This window comes from Patagioenas fasciata, chromosome 1, assembly GCF_037038585.1.
Source record: "Patagioenas fasciata isolate bPatFas1 chromosome 1, bPatFas1.hap1, whole genome shotgun sequence".
NCBI classification, from domain to species: Eukaryota; Metazoa; Chordata; class Aves; order Columbiformes; family Columbidae; genus Patagioenas; species Patagioenas fasciata.
The window spans coordinates 20,113,964-20,130,760 of record NC_092520.1 but is presented as its reverse complement, the minus strand read 5'-3'; the positions used below and the strand labels follow the sequence as shown (position 1 = coordinate 20,130,760).

Below are 16,797 nucleotides of genomic sequence, written 5' to 3'. Positions count from 1 at the left end.
CCGGAGCTGCTTGTCCGCGCTGGCCCGGGGAGCCCCTCCTCGAGAGCGGGGCCGCGCCGGGCGCTTCTCCGGTGAAGGGAGCTGGTTAGCAGCGAGCGGAGGCGCTCGGAGGCGCGCTGGCGCCGTTGACCTTTGTGTCAGGACACACAGCGCCCGGGTGCTCCCGGCTTGTCCGAGCAGAACGAGCGCGCTCAGTATCCCGGTACAAAGGTGCTCTTTGCCCTCGGGTGATGGGGTTTTGGGGGAAACGCGTGACAAGGGTTTCCCTGTAGAAAATACAACCCTTTTAAATTTCTTAAGAGTATTTGGCACGTTAAAAGAACTGCCTGTAGGTAAGCACAGCTTTTTAATGTAACATGCAGCGAAAATAAGATCTTGTAAGAAAAAGCAAATAAACCATACCCTATTTGCTTATTTACCTGCCTTTGCTAGAGCCAGAGTGCTAATATATCTTGGAAACAGTCTCTTAAGGAACACACATCACTCAAGTGAATCTCAGGCCTTAGCATGACTGTTTACTTTCTGTATGTACCCATTGGGGATGTACTGTTGCAACAGTGAAAACACCAAACTATTTGAATAAACTACAGTGAAGGAAAAAAAAAATATTTCTTTTATGTGTATTTTTGCCAGCACTTTCTAAGATAATGCAGCAATTGACCCTACAAAGTCTTAACTGCAGATTTAGAAGCTAATTTGTAATTGTCTACATTAGAATCTTTCTAGTTCTTAAGAAACCTGTACCCTAGCTCTTCACAAATAAATTGTAATATGAATCTTCCCTTTGTAATATTTACTAAAAAGAGTCAGTATCTTACCCAGCTGAAAACAAGGATTCAGAGCACCTTGGAAACAGAAGGACCTTAGGATGTTCCTCTTAGCAACCTCTTCTTACAAGATTAAGTGTATCTACTCCATCCCTGGCAGATGTTTGCTTAAATTCTCATGAAAACACCTATGGAAAAGATTCCACAGTTTGCCTTAGTAGCCTCTTACAACACTTCCCCGTCTGCTGGGGCAGTGTAACACGTTACCTGTGGTGGCCGTGGAATCTCCTGCTTCTCAACACTTTCAATGGTCAGATAAGCACACGTAGAGTTTATTCTGTACACACTGGATGCTGCCTCAGTGCTCACTCTCTAACTACATTTCCTCAGATCACAAAGTACCAAAGTGTGATTATGTGCAGCTCCTTAATTTAGAAGATGTAACGTATTCATTCAAACACCCATGAAAAGCCCATTACATTAAAAGAAATCGCCTTTAGTCTGGTTTTGTTATTAGGCTTCAGTGTTTGGTGCAGTATAAAACTAATGCGTTTTTTGTCCAAACAAAATCAGAATGCAGAGTAACTGCAGGAAAAAAAGAAAAAGAGATAAGTAATTCCTCCTAACAAAACTGACCTATGTATTCACAAACTGACCGATGACTGGCAAGAAAAGCAGAGCAGGAGAAAAAGAACTGTTCTGCTGTTTGCATTTCAAGGCACACTGCAGGAATTAGAAAGCCATCCAATTGAAAACACTGACATGTTATAAAGATATTTATTAGTTCTTTGTTTATCACGTTCCTCTGTCAAAACATCTGCCATTTTTAACTGAATCACTACTTTATGCTTTTTTTACTGTGCCATTAAAATGGCATATAAGATTTTAGGAGAAATCAAAGCATTAGAGGTATTATGAAAGTACTTGTATAATATGCAATGAACCAGAGATTAAGGTAAAAAAGAAATATTAAGGTATTCTTAACAGAGTTGCAGGTAAGTAAAATACTGCATATATATGTAAAGTCAAGACTTTAAGACCCTTTATTTCCATATCTTGAAGTCTGTGACTGTGAGAATTATTATTCAGTAAAAATATAAGATCAAATGTCCTCAGTTTAAACAATTTATATAAAACTGCAAGGAAAGCTAACTCTGCTATTATCTTAAAGAACTATGCGATTCAATATTTTAAGTAGAATGTTGTGGTTGAGACGGACAAACGACATGGACCAAGTTCTTCCAGGATGAAAGTAGTAGATGCCATTTATTGCTACAAGTGCATTTTTATACAGTTGTACCAATTCACGTGTCTCTTCACTACTGGTTACAAGTTACAGCAGTAACATCTCATTGGCTAATTTTGCTATCATCCATGTTACTCTTCTACTCCCTTCTCTCTCATGGGTACAACTTAATATCTCCGGACACTCCTCTACTCCCATCCTTCTCAAGGGTAAACCTTAATATCTTCAAGGCTGATCTCTATTCCCATACTCTCTGTCGAGGATTCCACAGACCTGCTGTAGTTTCCCACAGTAGAAAGAGAACTGATGTTAGATAAACTCGATGCCAAATATCTTCTTGGTGGCAGAATCCCAGTCTTTCCCAAGTTCAAGTTGCTAGCAAACAGATGGAAATCGCCTCTCAACAATTCTTACCCCCTTTATCGTTTTCTTGACCAACTCAAAAGCCCAGTGAACACCACAGTGTGTAGAAATGAAATTTTATTACAATGAGATCTTGTAAATACACCAAAGGAGCATGAAGAAAATTTATTTTAACTGTAATTATTTGAAATAGGGTATTTTCTATAGGACGATGGTCCAGCCTGTATAAAATGTAATCTAATGCAGAAAACACCATAACTTGAGCCACTTTGTCTTTTTAGAATCTTCCACATGTGAAATATGTAGACTTACAATCATTACTTGCATTTATCTGCACTATTTCAATCACCACAGTGAAGTACACTGCATTTCATAAAGGCAACCTGACTCCCCCTTCGTGCGTTCAGATATGTTAGAATTTTCTTTTTTGGTCTACCCAGCCTGCTTTCAGCCAGTGATCAATACAGTTTTATTTGTATTCCAGATTGAGTAGCCAAAACTATACAACCAACTTTTTCCTACTGTCAGGGAATTTCAAAAGAGGGAGGAAGACTTTGCAGCACTCTCCTGACTGTTTCTTTATCCTGTTCCTACATGCCCTGTAAAGTACAACGTGTGTAAACCTTCCCATTTTGGCACAAGGAAGCTGTTGGTGGCTGGGGCAATCCAGATTCACTGGAGGCTGACTTCTTCATGCTTCTTTTAATACCTTTGCCTTTCCTTTATACCAAAAAACTTGCCACCTGATAATTCTTCACTTTGCCTGCAACAAAAGGGAATTTCCAGACGCAGGGACAGTGTGTACACATACGCAGGCACACTGCAAGAAGAGCCAGAGGCCATGAATGCATTGCAAAGAGTAAGTTTTATTTTAGTTACCTCTCTACTGGGGAATCTCCGAAGTTGCACCTAAACTCCCAGGCAGAGGTGACACAGGTGGGGACGCAGGTGCTGGTCAGTTCAGCCCTGCTGGAAGATCACCAGGCCTGCTGAGCTCGCCTGTATTTCAAGGCTTCAGGCAGGCGCAGCCTCCCACTCTTTCTCACAACAAAGCAGCAATCTCAGACATAGTGATAAGGTGCCTAGAGTTTCTCACAGGCCTATGTTATCTAACACAGAGGTTCTATTCATCAAGCACACAAGGTCAGTAAAACAACTAGTGTGATGCGTGTGCTTTTTCTACAGACAGGTGCAAGTCACTTGAGCGTATTTACAGTTAACTAACCTCCTCACCAAATCTTCCGCTATATCCCCATACGGACAGTATATTGAAAAGATAATAGCGCACTGTGACACACAGAAGTGAGGGCTGGGGATCCAGCACCAGCATTCCATCACTGCAGCTAAAGGAAAGGGTGGAAACTGTGCTGTGAAAAATTGTCTGCTCTAATAATTTCAAAAGTCGTGTCCAGAATATTTTATGGTATATGCTTATGAAGAACATCAAACCATAATTATAATTCTAAACAAGGATGCAGGCCAAACGGCACAAATTTCATGAACGAAAGGTCCAATAGAATTTTTTTCCTACTTTCTAAAATAAGTGATATTAAAAGTGGAAAAGGTTGCCCTTATAAAGGTTGAGGTAGATGAATCTCCATCCTTGAAGATATTTAATACTCAGCTGGGCCAGATCCTGAAGAACTTATCCAATATCTGAGTTGGCCCTGCTTTAAAGAAGAGATGACCTCCAGAGGTCACATCCAACCTGAACTATTAAATAATTCTAATAAGTATGAAGTATCTTTTACTGCTTTCTATGCTTCTCTATTTTTGTATCATATTTCACACAGCATTCCTTCCTCCATCCATCTTCTTATGCCACCAATATGATTAATACCTTCCATTCCCTTTTCTACAGCCATATCATGCAGTTTAGTCATTGAGTCTCCATAATGAAATTAATCTTCTGTGTGTTGAGAAAGTTTACATTACTACATTAAATTACAAGATTTTATTTAAAAGCACACCTTGAATTAGATGAATCATCCAGTTTTATCAGTCTTTTGAAAACTATCCCTTTCAATTTCTTTGTGCAGTGTATGAACTGCAGCACAAGAGCAGCCACCAACTGAAAAAGAAAAGCTACTGCATTCAGGCCTAAGGAAGAAGAAAAGGGAAGCAATATAACTATTTAAATTATTTATTGACAACAGATTTCTTGACAACTTTCAGCAAAGTACTCTATATCACTTTAAAACATCAGTTATCCTAATCCTATTTAATTGTTCCACCATACAATCACTACTATCAAGAGTATCCACCTTAATGTTTTGACAAGCACACTCCTGGCTTTCAAACTTAAACTTGGCAATGTTTCGTTGGGATTTCTGCAGTTTGTGTTTGTTTGGGTTCTAGTCTACTTTGATTTTAATACACACAATAATGGGCAACTTGTAAGATTTTTGTCCTCTGGTGAAACACTCTGCCCTCTAATAATTTAGAAAGAAGGGACTGCCTTTTTTCCCCCCCAGGTTTTCTGGTCTGTATTTCAAATTCCCTCTGAAAATTATTTTTAAAGGTGCTAAGAAATAAGCATTCCTGTTACCCAGCAGGAACAATCAATGATCCTTCTCCTCTGCTGAGAATGCAAAGTCTCTATAAAATTATTCATTTCACCATATATGTTGCTAAAGGCAGTATTAACAAAACTAATCCTATTTTATCTGACTTTCCCTGCCAAAAAATAGACAACTCCCATGAATAAAATTATCTGTCAAATTGCTACCCTCAGGTCAGATGGAAGGTAGATGTTCAAGTACTTATTCTTCAATATTAAATACTTTTGAAACTCTACCTGTTCTTGCAGCTTTATGTCCTAGAAAATTGTAACTACAGACACAAATTTATAAACATTTACAGACTTGGTTAAGGTAATTTAGAAGATAATCTTATTTTAAATGGATGCTTAGATAGTAATTATCCAAATTATGTAAAAAGTAGAGAATATTAAGTTTAATTAGTGTAAAAAACTGTGAGAAACTTTTAAAAAACAACTGGCAATTCTGCTGAAAAAGAAGAAATCTTGAACTGCATTTTGGGAGTTAATTCCTACAAGAGTCAATCACAAGTCTACTACTCTACTCCCCATTATATCCTTGTCGCACATAGTTTTGGTTCAGTGTTTAGAAATTATTTGTTTAAAGTGTCTTGTCAAAAATACAAGAAAATATATGTATCATCTTGATGCTGAGGTTGGCTATACTTTACTGCTTTCACATACAAACTTTATGTATAAAGTTTATTACACAGAGAATTAAGCAATGCTTTAAAAAAATAGCAAGACTAAGTCACAAGGATGCAAATACAGGGTGGACTGTGCTGCACAAAGGAACATGAAGCTGGGCACTTGGAACTCACTGCATCTGGTGTACAGGGTGTACTCCCAGCAAAAGGGAATTCAACAGAACACTGTGCTGAGTAGCCAATCTGCCGATAAACATCAGGAGTCTCCACTGAGGGCATTCCATGGTGGCTTCTTCACTTGGCTCATGTAATACTCTTGAAAACCTCCTTCTGTTTATTACTTACAGATACTGAATGTGTGACCCACAAGATGTGGACAGACTGGAGAAGCTCCAGAGAAAGGCCACAAAGATGATCAAAGGACTGAGAAGCTGTTGTGTGAGGAAAGGCTGAGAGAAGTGGGTTTGTTCAGACTTGAGAAGGCTTAGGGGAGACCTTGTCACCATGTTCCAGTATTTAAAGGGTGGCTACAAAGAAGATGCAGACTCCCTTTTTACAAGGAGTCACATGGAAAAGCCACGGGGTAATGGATACTAGTTACTCCTGGGGAGATTCCAACTGGACATACCTTGAATATCATGTTTAGTTTTGGGCCCCTCACTACAGGAAAGACATTGAGGTGCTGGAGGGAGTGCAGAGGACAACAAAGCTGGTGAGGGGCATGGAGCACAAGTCTGATGAGGAGCGGCTGAGGGAACTGGGGCTGTTCAGCCTGGAGAAAAGGAGGCTGAGGGGAGACAGCAGCACAAAACCAGCAAACTCAAAATATAAAATCTAACCTGTGCCAACTCAAGTCAACTTTCTAAGTCTTGCAGGAACAAATACATCCTCAGAGATAGAGGCTTTCTACCAATCACAGCATTTCTAAGTTTGGGTTCACGTTGCTTTATGACAAGGATGTTTACAGTTACCTTATAATAAAAGACAAGACATGAAAAGGAGAACAATCGTTCGTGGGTGACTACTATGCCCTAGGCACAGAACTCTTGTTTCAAAACAAGAAGATGCTATTTTAAGATTGTATTTTAACAAACCTGTGTGTTTTCATTTAATGCTTTGTCCTGTTGCGATGGTGACACAGAAACAGGCACATGAAAGGTGATACAGCCATGCCAAAAACTCGGTTCAGTGATGTAGGTGATTTTGATCACAGTTGTAGAATTTGGAGATACGTTTCCAACACTTTGGCTTACTCTGTGGGGGACTACGGTGGGTCCGTGGATTCCCTGATGCTTCCAGAAGAGTAAGCCATGACCTTCCAAAGGTTATCTGATATACTGGCAAAGCTAGAGCTGTCAAGCTATTGCCTACCCAAGAAGTCACCACCACAGTGTGTCCATAATAGTGTCAAGCAGTAAGGATTAAACAAGAAGGAAGATTAAACCTCCACAAAGACTTGGTCTATTTTTACAATAAACTAAAAGGGTATTTTGAAAAGCCTACATTACTTCTATATGTATAGTATCAGTCTTCTAATGTCTCTGAGGTGGCAGATTGCATCTGACTTCCTTCTCACATCTACTCTTTTATTTACTTCCCACGTGTCATCAGAAAACTTTAGCAATTCCTCATTGCCCATTCGTATTGTTCCTTGTCATCTGATAATTTCTGGTTTATGCCCTGTACGTTCAGACTCTTTTTTGCTTTGATGGACTGGGTCATAAAACAGATGCCACTGGATAGTAATTCATTCTGTAATAAACCAGACAAAAAACCCCCCAAAATCCCTCATGAGAAAAGTTGTTCAAAGGAATCAGACAGATCCAACAACAGTTGTGTCAAAATAGCTCAAGCACAGACTCTTCTGCAGTCCATTATTTCAAACCCTTTTCTCCTGTTTTCCTCTGCTTTCTTTCCTAAAGCTTTGGCAAAAACATAACAAAAACCCCCATTATTTACTTTTATGAAGCTACTTCAGCACTGGAAATGCCTGAATACACATCCTTGTGGGGAGACACATGTGACAGAACTCAGGAAAGCCACAGCTTTAGCGTGATGGAAACTGCTTCAGGGAGATGCAGCTGGAGGGGGAGGAGATTGTGGAATTATGCCCCAGGACTGGAAAAAGACCTGTGACTTGACAGAATGTGTTGTTAGGGCATATGTACTAAAACAAGGTGGATCCTTACTTTAGCCTGCTTAGCTAATTTTTATTAGTTAATTCTCAGGTTAGAGTAGTAAGTTATTTTGTATTGATACTTGTGAAAGGTAATTTAGGTTGTCTAACCAAAGTCAAAACCAAAATACAGATACATTTCCATAAACCTTGAATCAGACTAGGTATTTCTCACTGGTTTATAATTCGACTGGGAAAGAGGTTGCCAAGAAGGTCTTCTGAAGGGAACAGAGTGTGTATACTATGGCAGAAGGTTTCTCTACAATGGCATTTTGACTACAACACTGTTCAAAAAACATTAATTTTTCTGGGCTGAGTTACGGAAAAGGACAATAAATAGCATACTGTACCTGTGCTGCAAAGTCTGTTGTCCTTGCCTTGATATCAACACCTTTCAGAGGGACAGGATTTCCCAATCTGTCCTGAAGACCAGTTCTTACAGGATTTGAAAGATTTGCATTTGCATAGCCTAAACAAAGAGTTTACAAAAGATTTAAAATATAATTTTTGAAACACACATTCGGGAAAGATGATTAAAACTAATCCTATATCAACACCCATGTTTATGTATGCAATTCACAACACAAAAGTAGCACCCAGATTCTCTTATGAGTACTCGAGTTGTATTGCTGAGCTGTAAACCGGTTGTCTAAGAGATCCTGAGTTCATGATAGTACTTTAAGGTCTTAGAAGGTCTTTGTTTAGAACTTTGCATTTGAATTATTTATAGACCATCTGATGATTTATGCAAAAGTGCATCCCATGCTTCTCTTGAAACACACTGTCACAGGAGGAGTTGCAACTGCTGTTGGTAATTATGCCTATAGGAAATCCGTTAAACAGATGCTACACAGATGCCACATGGTAATCACTAATTTGGTAACATCCGCAAATAAACTACCAATTATTTTTCATTATGCTCTCTTTATACAAGTACTCTAAAAAATGTTCTAATAAATATTTAGGAAACTCTGGAAGCAAATCAATACACAAGCAGAAAACATTTCTTACTCTCTTGCTGTAATTTTTTAATCTCTTGCTGTAAATAACATTGTGAATGGCTCATTGTTATCTTGCTCCAGTTCCATCCCAATTGCAGGCTGAAATGGTTTTATTTGATCTTCAGCAAAGCAAAACTTAACAACGTATCTAATTTTAACCTGACAGGTTTTATACACAACAAATTCATCACCCTGATAGAAACAGAGAAACAATAACAACAAAGCTGCAGATAATATCTAAAACAATGCAAATTGATTAAGAGGCGAACCTAAATGACACATCATTTTTGAAAAAGAATAAAAACCTGACAGCTTTTATTTTCACTTCCCTAATCTCTCTGTATCACTACGACTTGCATCTCTTATCTTCTTATTTTGTATTCTCCACACTCCATATATTTCCTCTTCTCCACAAAGCACAATCATTCCTCAAATGAACTAAGAACAAAATAATAGTACAAAAGTGGCGAATGCCTGGATGCAACTGTATCTGCTAGTGTGCCACTACAGTTGTCACCTCTGCCGCACAGAATCAATCCAAGGATCTTTATCAGCTGGATTCATTTACAGAGCTATGAACCTTCCACAGCAGTGAGTTCTTTTTCCACACAAAGTAAAATATTGCTTCCGAATATCAACTTAAATTGTCATAATGGTTCAGTTATAATAAAGTATGAGATTTACATCTTTCTTTTAAATATTGTTTTCTTGCACAAATTCTTTACAAATAGGAATTTAGAGACTTAGAAGTTTTATACACGCTTTACAGGCTGCAAGACAGACAAAAGTGATTTTACACATTACTGTTTAGTGATTTAGTGTCTGGATGGAAACGCAGGTTACAATCGTTGTGTTATCTATCAGTGATATAACAAATCCAAAACTTGGTGCCTTTTCAAGTGCCTAGTACTGCAGAAGCAGTACCTCAAACTCCAAAGAGATGACTGCTGTTTTACGGACTCCGTGCACACTGTCATAAGCTGATGGTGCATTATTTAACAAATAATCTTGTTCATAAGCAGGATCCAAGTGCCACATCATAAACTGCCAGGAGCTGTGTTCCCTCCATTTCACTGGGTGAAATACACTTAATACTAGCCCTATATGTAAAGAAAGATCATACACATTTTATTAGAATTTATATTAATGTAAACATCATAGGCGTTTAAGGATACACAAATACTTCTGAACAGATGGACAGGAATAAACTTTATAAATTAAATTACCTTTAAAGTATTAAGCATTATATCTATTTAATTTGAAAAATAAAAAGAATATGCAAAGGATCGTTGTTATTCAGACCTAACAGAATCACTGAAGTAAATGCCACTGCCCAGTTTCCCAAAGTCAGTTCTCTCCAGGCCATGATCTGTTTTTGGCATTCAGCATCAGGAATTTTAGACCAAGTGTAACTTCTAGTATATTCCCACATAGTAATTAAATACCCACCCTATGATTGAAGAGCAGTGTGTATAAGTGAAGGCTGCATTTTGTTAATAGCTTTAAGAGTATTTGAGCTGGTTTTGTTCCTTTAACTCAATAATTAGAAATAGTTATAACAATACGGTTTCCCTATCAACTCAGAGCAGCCTCAGTTATCTTTATTTTCGGCTCTCCCAAGAATTTTCATGAGAGAAAAAGATGCTCAGCACTTCTAAAAACAACAAATCAGACTGGATTGCAAAATCCCATGTGAGACAAGAAAAGACAAAAAGTTGTGATGATAAACAGAGCTTCAATCAGAAAATCATAAAGCTTGAACCATACTCTTATAATACCTGTTGAGTTGGTAGAAGCTTTGCACGTATCAGGGAGCTGGAATGTAGGTGCAAACTGAAATGGAAAAATGTGAAATGCATTCTGTTGAAATTAACTCAAACTTTCAGGTTACTGTCATTTTTTTCCCAGTGGAGTCAAATAAAGACAGTCATTCGAGTAGCTTTTTTGTTATTTTTAATATTTTATCCACATTTCCAACTTGAAGTCTTAAAGTTTCATTAAAAGAAAAAAAAATAATGGAAAGACTTTGTAGAATGGAACTAATATTTCTTTCCCGAAAAATTCTAATTTTTCTATTAACTTTATTGCCAGTTTCATGGTTGCTGATTTCTTAAAAGCTGATTCTAAATACTCACCTTCTAAAATATTCTTTCCCTAAGTAACTGACAGATGAATAAACTATGCCAAATATACCTACCCTGCCTGTCTAGCCTTTGGTCAGACACGTCATCTTGTGATTTATTAACCTCATATACCAATCTGAAAAAACTTCCCCTTTTCAACTGATGTCCAAATGAAATCCGCACATAAAACAGGGAGCTGATACTTCTGAATATTTTTTAGACCAGGACAGCTGAGGACATCAGCAGTATACACGAGAACAACTGTGCTCTGAAGCACAGGTTACAAATACAGTTGCAACGGAAACATTCTAAACCAGACCTTTTTGGACCATATTTTAACTGAAACATTTGATTTAGAAACATAGCACATCTGCACTTCATCCACGGCCAGCAGAGAGAGCAGGACTCTTTCACGGAACAGTTCAGCTCAACTAAAATATGGATTTCTTCAGAGTGTGTCTACTTTTCTACAGTAACTACGAAGATATGAAGGTGACCAAGTGCCCAACGTTCTGTAGTGCCTTTAGCAGCACGTAGGAGGTCCAATAATGCACCAAGTTCTGTTGTGGCCAACGTGGTACAAACTCAAAGCTATTTCTGGCAAGAGTGTCCCAAAAAACAAAAAGCTTGCTAGAACACTGAATAATAATAATAATCATCATCATGTTTGGTAGCCTTATAAAAAAATCATACATTGTTTTACTGGAATCATACATATGCTGAAAGTTAAAACTTTCTGCATAGTTAGGACAAAATAAAAACATTTAAAGAAGTCAAATAAAATGAAATGGTCAGAAGTAAGAGGCAGTGGATTTTGCACCTCAAACAGTTAACATTAAGCATTCAAGAACTGATGGACACAGATAAATGAAAAGTTATAACATCAGAATGAAATTAGATCTACTCTGCTTGGAAACATTACTTTTATTTGTTACATATGACATAAGTGCAGCTTTAAAAATACGAGCTGTTCCCTGACACAGCAGCACTGAGCCCAGATTTGTTCTGAGGTTCTTTTTAATCTTTAACCATAACATAACTTCTGAAGCTTGGGTAACATATACCCTGAACAGGTTGGCCACTTGTTAGCTATCCTCAGCATCCTAGAGCTCAAAAATTCCAGGTTTTGAAATATAAAGATGATTCAAAATACAGATTTCAATGAATATGTTTTTGTACTGCATTAACTCTTAGTATATTTGCCATTTTCAACTTCTTTTTTTAGCAAATTTTTTTTAAAGCTATTGGCTTTATGAGGCATGCTCTTGACTTTTTTTTCCCTCCAAATTGTATTTGGAAATCAGCAGTTCGATTGGATAAATGTGAGCCTTAATTATTGTCCACCTGTTGCTTTACAACCACCACAGAGATGTGTCAACACATCTTGGAAATCTTGAATTTAAAGCGCAAAGAAATCTATCACATTTTAGGAATACCCTTGCTAGACCTTGATATGTTATTCTTTAATTCTTCACTTCCTCTCCTGAACAGATGTGCATTGTCAGAGTCACCAGGAAACTGCTGGGCTCTCAACAAGATGATAACATACCTATAATATTCATTTTCTTCACACATTCCTTTCTTTTTCCTTTAATGTTAGCGTCTTATGTTATACACAATTTAAACTGCAGACTCTGAGGACAACGTATATGATTTTTGCTGCTTGTAAAATGACAATCACCTGTAGGAGCTATACATAAGAGCAAGATTTCAAGTAATTCACCCAGTGTTGTTAGTAAACATTAAACAAGAGTGATAGGGAGAAATTAACTCAATCTTACTCTTCTCAAAATTTAAAAACTGTATACAGAGAAAACAAAAAACTGAAATAGTAATACAATGCATTACCTTATCCCCAAGGTGGATTAGAAGTAAGCACTCATTATGGCAGTATTTATGAGCTTGCTGGAATTAGTACCTAGGGGAAGGAGGAAATAAATGTCACCTTCAAGCGGCAGAACTAACAAGGTATTATGCCTTCACTATAAAGTTAGATAATGTTAGATAATTCCCTGTCACTAGCGTGTTCCTCGGCACACGCACACCTCTAGTTTCTGTCAACTGACACCCTCCTGGTTTCTCCTGGTTTGGGAGACAGAACATCACCATGACATTCCCATTAGGCAGTTTGGATATGAACACTCAGTCCTGAGGTCCAAGGGAGTTCACTAGTATGAGTGTGGGAGCAGCTGTGCCAGCTGGCCACAGTCCCTGAGATCATCCCCAGGCAGGTGATGTACCCGTACGGGTACAGCCCACTGATTTCACTGCTGAGTATGTCAGGCAAACAGGCTCCTTGATTTATCCAGGCCATGTGTTCAATATATACTCAAAATAAAAGGTGTATTTAAATAAAAAACTGGAATATCACAGATTTCTAACTCTACAACAATCTATTCCACACTCTGTAATCAAACGCTTGCATTAACATTAACAATAACATGACCAAAAGTCAGTTTGGTGATGCATCTCCTTACTCAGCTTCCCTTCACTAACAATGACAGAAGAAAAACAGCATGGCAATTTTATTCACGAGAAATACCTGCCTGGTTCTTTTGTGGAGGGAGAATATTGCTCTTAATTTTTTATGTGACATTTCAGTACTACAGAGCCAGATGCATTAAAAACGTAAACTGAATATTTCCATTTAAATATTGAACAGACACATAATCTCTACAGTTCTTATTTCTCCACATGAGGCAAGATTAACACCCTACAACTTGCATCACTTGATATTTTCCTACTGAGATCTCAGAAACAAATCTGGAACTTACCTTGTGATTCAGCACAAAATAAACCACTCCACCATTTTCTTTTATGCACACTTTCAGTCTGCTCTCCTCTTGAGTGGGTATTTCACTTTAATAAACAACACACAGTCTGCAAAGATTGTCACTGCCCTTCTGTTAAAAGAGAAAGGAAATTTTTTTTTTGGCTGAGAAAACTTTCATTCCCACAATCCACCTGAGTAGTCTGTCCCCAAATATATTCTTTGCAAGTCTGGGAAGTTCCAAAACAAATCCGATTTTATTCATCTGGTAAACAAATCCACCCAGAACATCTCCTAATAATTTTTTTTTAATTACGTGGAAAATGTAGTGTGACCTACATTTTCAGTGAAGTCATGACTTGAACTAAGTCTTGCCTTGATCTCTTGCTGCTAATACTCACTGTAAGTAATGTGGAATTATCTCACTTTAGACTGGGTCAACCTCTCTTTCAGTTCCCCTTTCACACAGTACCATTATAAAATATCTGTCTTTTTCAAGAATGCAAACTGCTTTTAATGTTTCCACTCACTGATTTATAACCTGTAAATATATTAAAAAACCCCATGCCACAACATTTAAAAAGACCTTTGGAAAACTGATCTAAATTAAACCAAACACAACAAATAAAACCTCAACAACAACAACAAAACCCCTAAACCCAAGAAACTAGCTTTAAACCAGATCTGTTTCTTGACTGAATTCACAATGTGGCCTATGGCCAAGATTTACAAAAAGAAGTAGTGTAGCAGCAGAAGTGATGGAGTGGCAGGGGAAGAGATGAAAGTAAGCGAACTGCTTTTCTCAGCAGTGTCAACTTAAATTCTCTGTAAAACAACCTGAATGAAAATCAGCTGTGTGTCATTTGTGACAAACTATGCTAAGATATGAGAGGCTGGGAGAGTTTTATTTAAACAATAGTAGAATTTATGACAACAAAATATAAAGGCAACATCTGGTTTAAGTGACTAAAATATATCATCAATGTGTACTTATTTTTCTGGATGCATATTAAGTGTCAAGTTATTTTAAAAACCAATGAGAATGATAATTACAGTATTAATAAGAACACTATACAGTGCATGGAGCCCTTTATATACCACATGATCTCCTCAGCATGCCACGGGCTTTCCAGGGCTTCAGAGCCCTTCAGTGGTAGATAAGTGTTAAATGCAAGCTAGAGGGCCTATGAAAGTCAAGCTGCTACGAACTGAGAAAACAAAATATTGCCAGAATTGATCTATAAGTAAACCATAAGTGAGCTGGTAAGCAGAAACGAATGTGTAAACTTGGGAGATTTGTTTTCTCCAAGTTCCTCTGCAAATGCACCCCCCCTTCTCTGTTGTAAGGATAAGAACTTAAATGACCCTGACCCCACTCCTCTCTTTAAATATTGAAGGAGCCAAATCATTTACACTCACCTGCTCAGGCAGCTGCCCTCCCTCTAAGATCCTCCTGCTTCCCCAACTGCGTGAGGTACAACTGGAGAGCTGGGACACACTTATACCTCCCTGTAAAACACCTGAAAGGACAGCAGATCAGTCAAATAAACCAAGCAAAGTGCAGTCCACTGAACACTAAGGAGCAGCAACCCTTGCTGCATGTGGCAGGAGGAAGGAATTGTCTCTTAAAGTACAAGTGAACTTTGGAATACCTGACAGAGAGCAGGAAAGTGAGTTAGAAGCTGTCCTAAGTCTGTTCCCAGCATTTTTTCTCTCCCTTCAGCGAATATTTTATTCTATTTCATTGTTAATGAATGCTGCCACTGAATACTAGCCTCTCTTCTCCTATTTCCCTAGGAGACCAAGCTTCTCAAGGAATTTTAGCAGTGTTTGGCTTTTCTCTTAAATGGCAACAGTTCCAAAATTCAGTATCAGAAGAGAAAACTATTGTATTAAATCCTTGTGTTGAGAATTAATTAACTGCTGATAAACACTTTTATAACTGGAATACCATGTGGTTGCAGCATCGAAGAAGTTATGCAAAGTGGAACTGCTGACAATTTCCACCGGTTCAGTTCTTATAATTTTAACTTATGTTGGTGGAAATCCATAAAGGCCACAATAGCCTCAAAACAAATTCACACAAGCACATGAACTTGTACTTTGTGATCAAACCACAAATTCAACACCATTGTTAACAATGGATTACATTTTTAGCACAGAAAAGAAGCCCAAAATAAATTTTTATCACCCAACAAGAGACCATGAATAATCTGTAGTCCTGTGAGGCATTCAGTGTACAGGTAAACTGAAAACAAACCTCTACTGTATTTTCCTTCTGAAGATGTCAAAGGGACTAAATGTGATGCTGGCTTTAAAAAACGCATGAGTACAAATCCTTGTATTTACCAGCACAGTAGCTTCCCACTGTTAGTGCAGAATCTGGACTAGGATAATCACATAGACAATATATGCATAACTGGCAAAACCAAAGTGCAGGAAGATGACGGAAAGTTTTGTAGAAAGAGCCCTGTGGAACTATAGAAAATAACAGCAGAAATTAAAACAATTAGTATGCAACCAAAAGGGTTGCCCCAGGTTTGTACAACCTAGAACTCAGTTTTGTACCCACCCACAGCAGCTGCCAGAACAGGTCATAGCCTGCAATGTGCCACAAGTTTTTGGAGCATGGTGCTCTGCCATTTACTGTAGTTCAGGGGAAAACGCTAATTTCACTCAGTAAGACAGAGCATGTGTAAAGCACAGTATGTCAGAGGGTCACTGGATGCTTTCTGCACATTTATCTTTCCATTCCTCCCTCACTGCAGCTATTTAAAGATTAAAAGAGTATAAGCAGCCGCAATAAAAGCACACCACATACCCAGAGCCTCACCCCTGCACGCTGAAGGGCCTGCGGACAGCTCACCGACGGGAACCTCCTCACACCAGGCGGGACACAGCGCGGACAGGCCCAGAGGAACACCATCTGCCCACAGAGCCATCAGCAGCGACGCAGGAGGGACTCGAGAACCGCCTCCACCTACGGGCCGTCCTCAGGAGCGAGGAGCAAACCCAGCCGCCTGAAAGCAATCCCTCCACCTCATCCTCACCGCCTCTTCCCGCCTTGACAGCCCGGGCAGGAACAGGGCCAGTGCCGATTGCCGCCGCACTACTTCAGTGTTGCTGCCCGTCAACGGCCTTTTCACCGCGGAGGCTCCTGGGAGC

At 38.6% G+C, this 16,797-nt stretch overlaps 2 long non-coding RNA genes across 6 annotated transcripts; both read right to left on the bottom strand.

Annotated features, from left to right (window-relative positions):
• Positions 1–2,478: 2,478 nt before the first annotated feature.
• On the bottom strand, positions 2,479–4,857 carry LOC139827137 (uncharacterized). The gene is made up of 2 exons (XR_011737380.1): positions 3,256–4,857; positions 2,479–3,139 (listed from the first exon to the last, which is right to left on the bottom strand). It is a non-coding gene; the product is annotated as an uncharacterized lncRNA (long non-coding RNA).
• Positions 4,858–4,867: 10 nt separating this feature from the next.
• Positions 4,868–16,771, bottom strand: LOC136098115 (uncharacterized). Of its 5 annotated transcripts, XR_011737378.1 has the most exons (8): positions 16,454–16,771; positions 15,052–15,152; positions 13,637–13,765; positions 12,711–12,780; positions 10,518–10,572; positions 9,664–9,839; positions 8,089–8,207; positions 4,868–7,314 (listed from the first exon to the last, which is right to left on the bottom strand). It is a non-coding gene; the product is annotated as an uncharacterized lncRNA (long non-coding RNA). The 5 variants fall into 5 exon arrangements; XR_011737375.1 differs by lacking the exon at positions 10,518–10,572; XR_011737376.1 differs by lacking the exon at positions 10,518–10,572 and having other exon boundaries at positions 16,466–16,771.
• Positions 16,772–16,797: the final 26 nt, after the last annotated feature.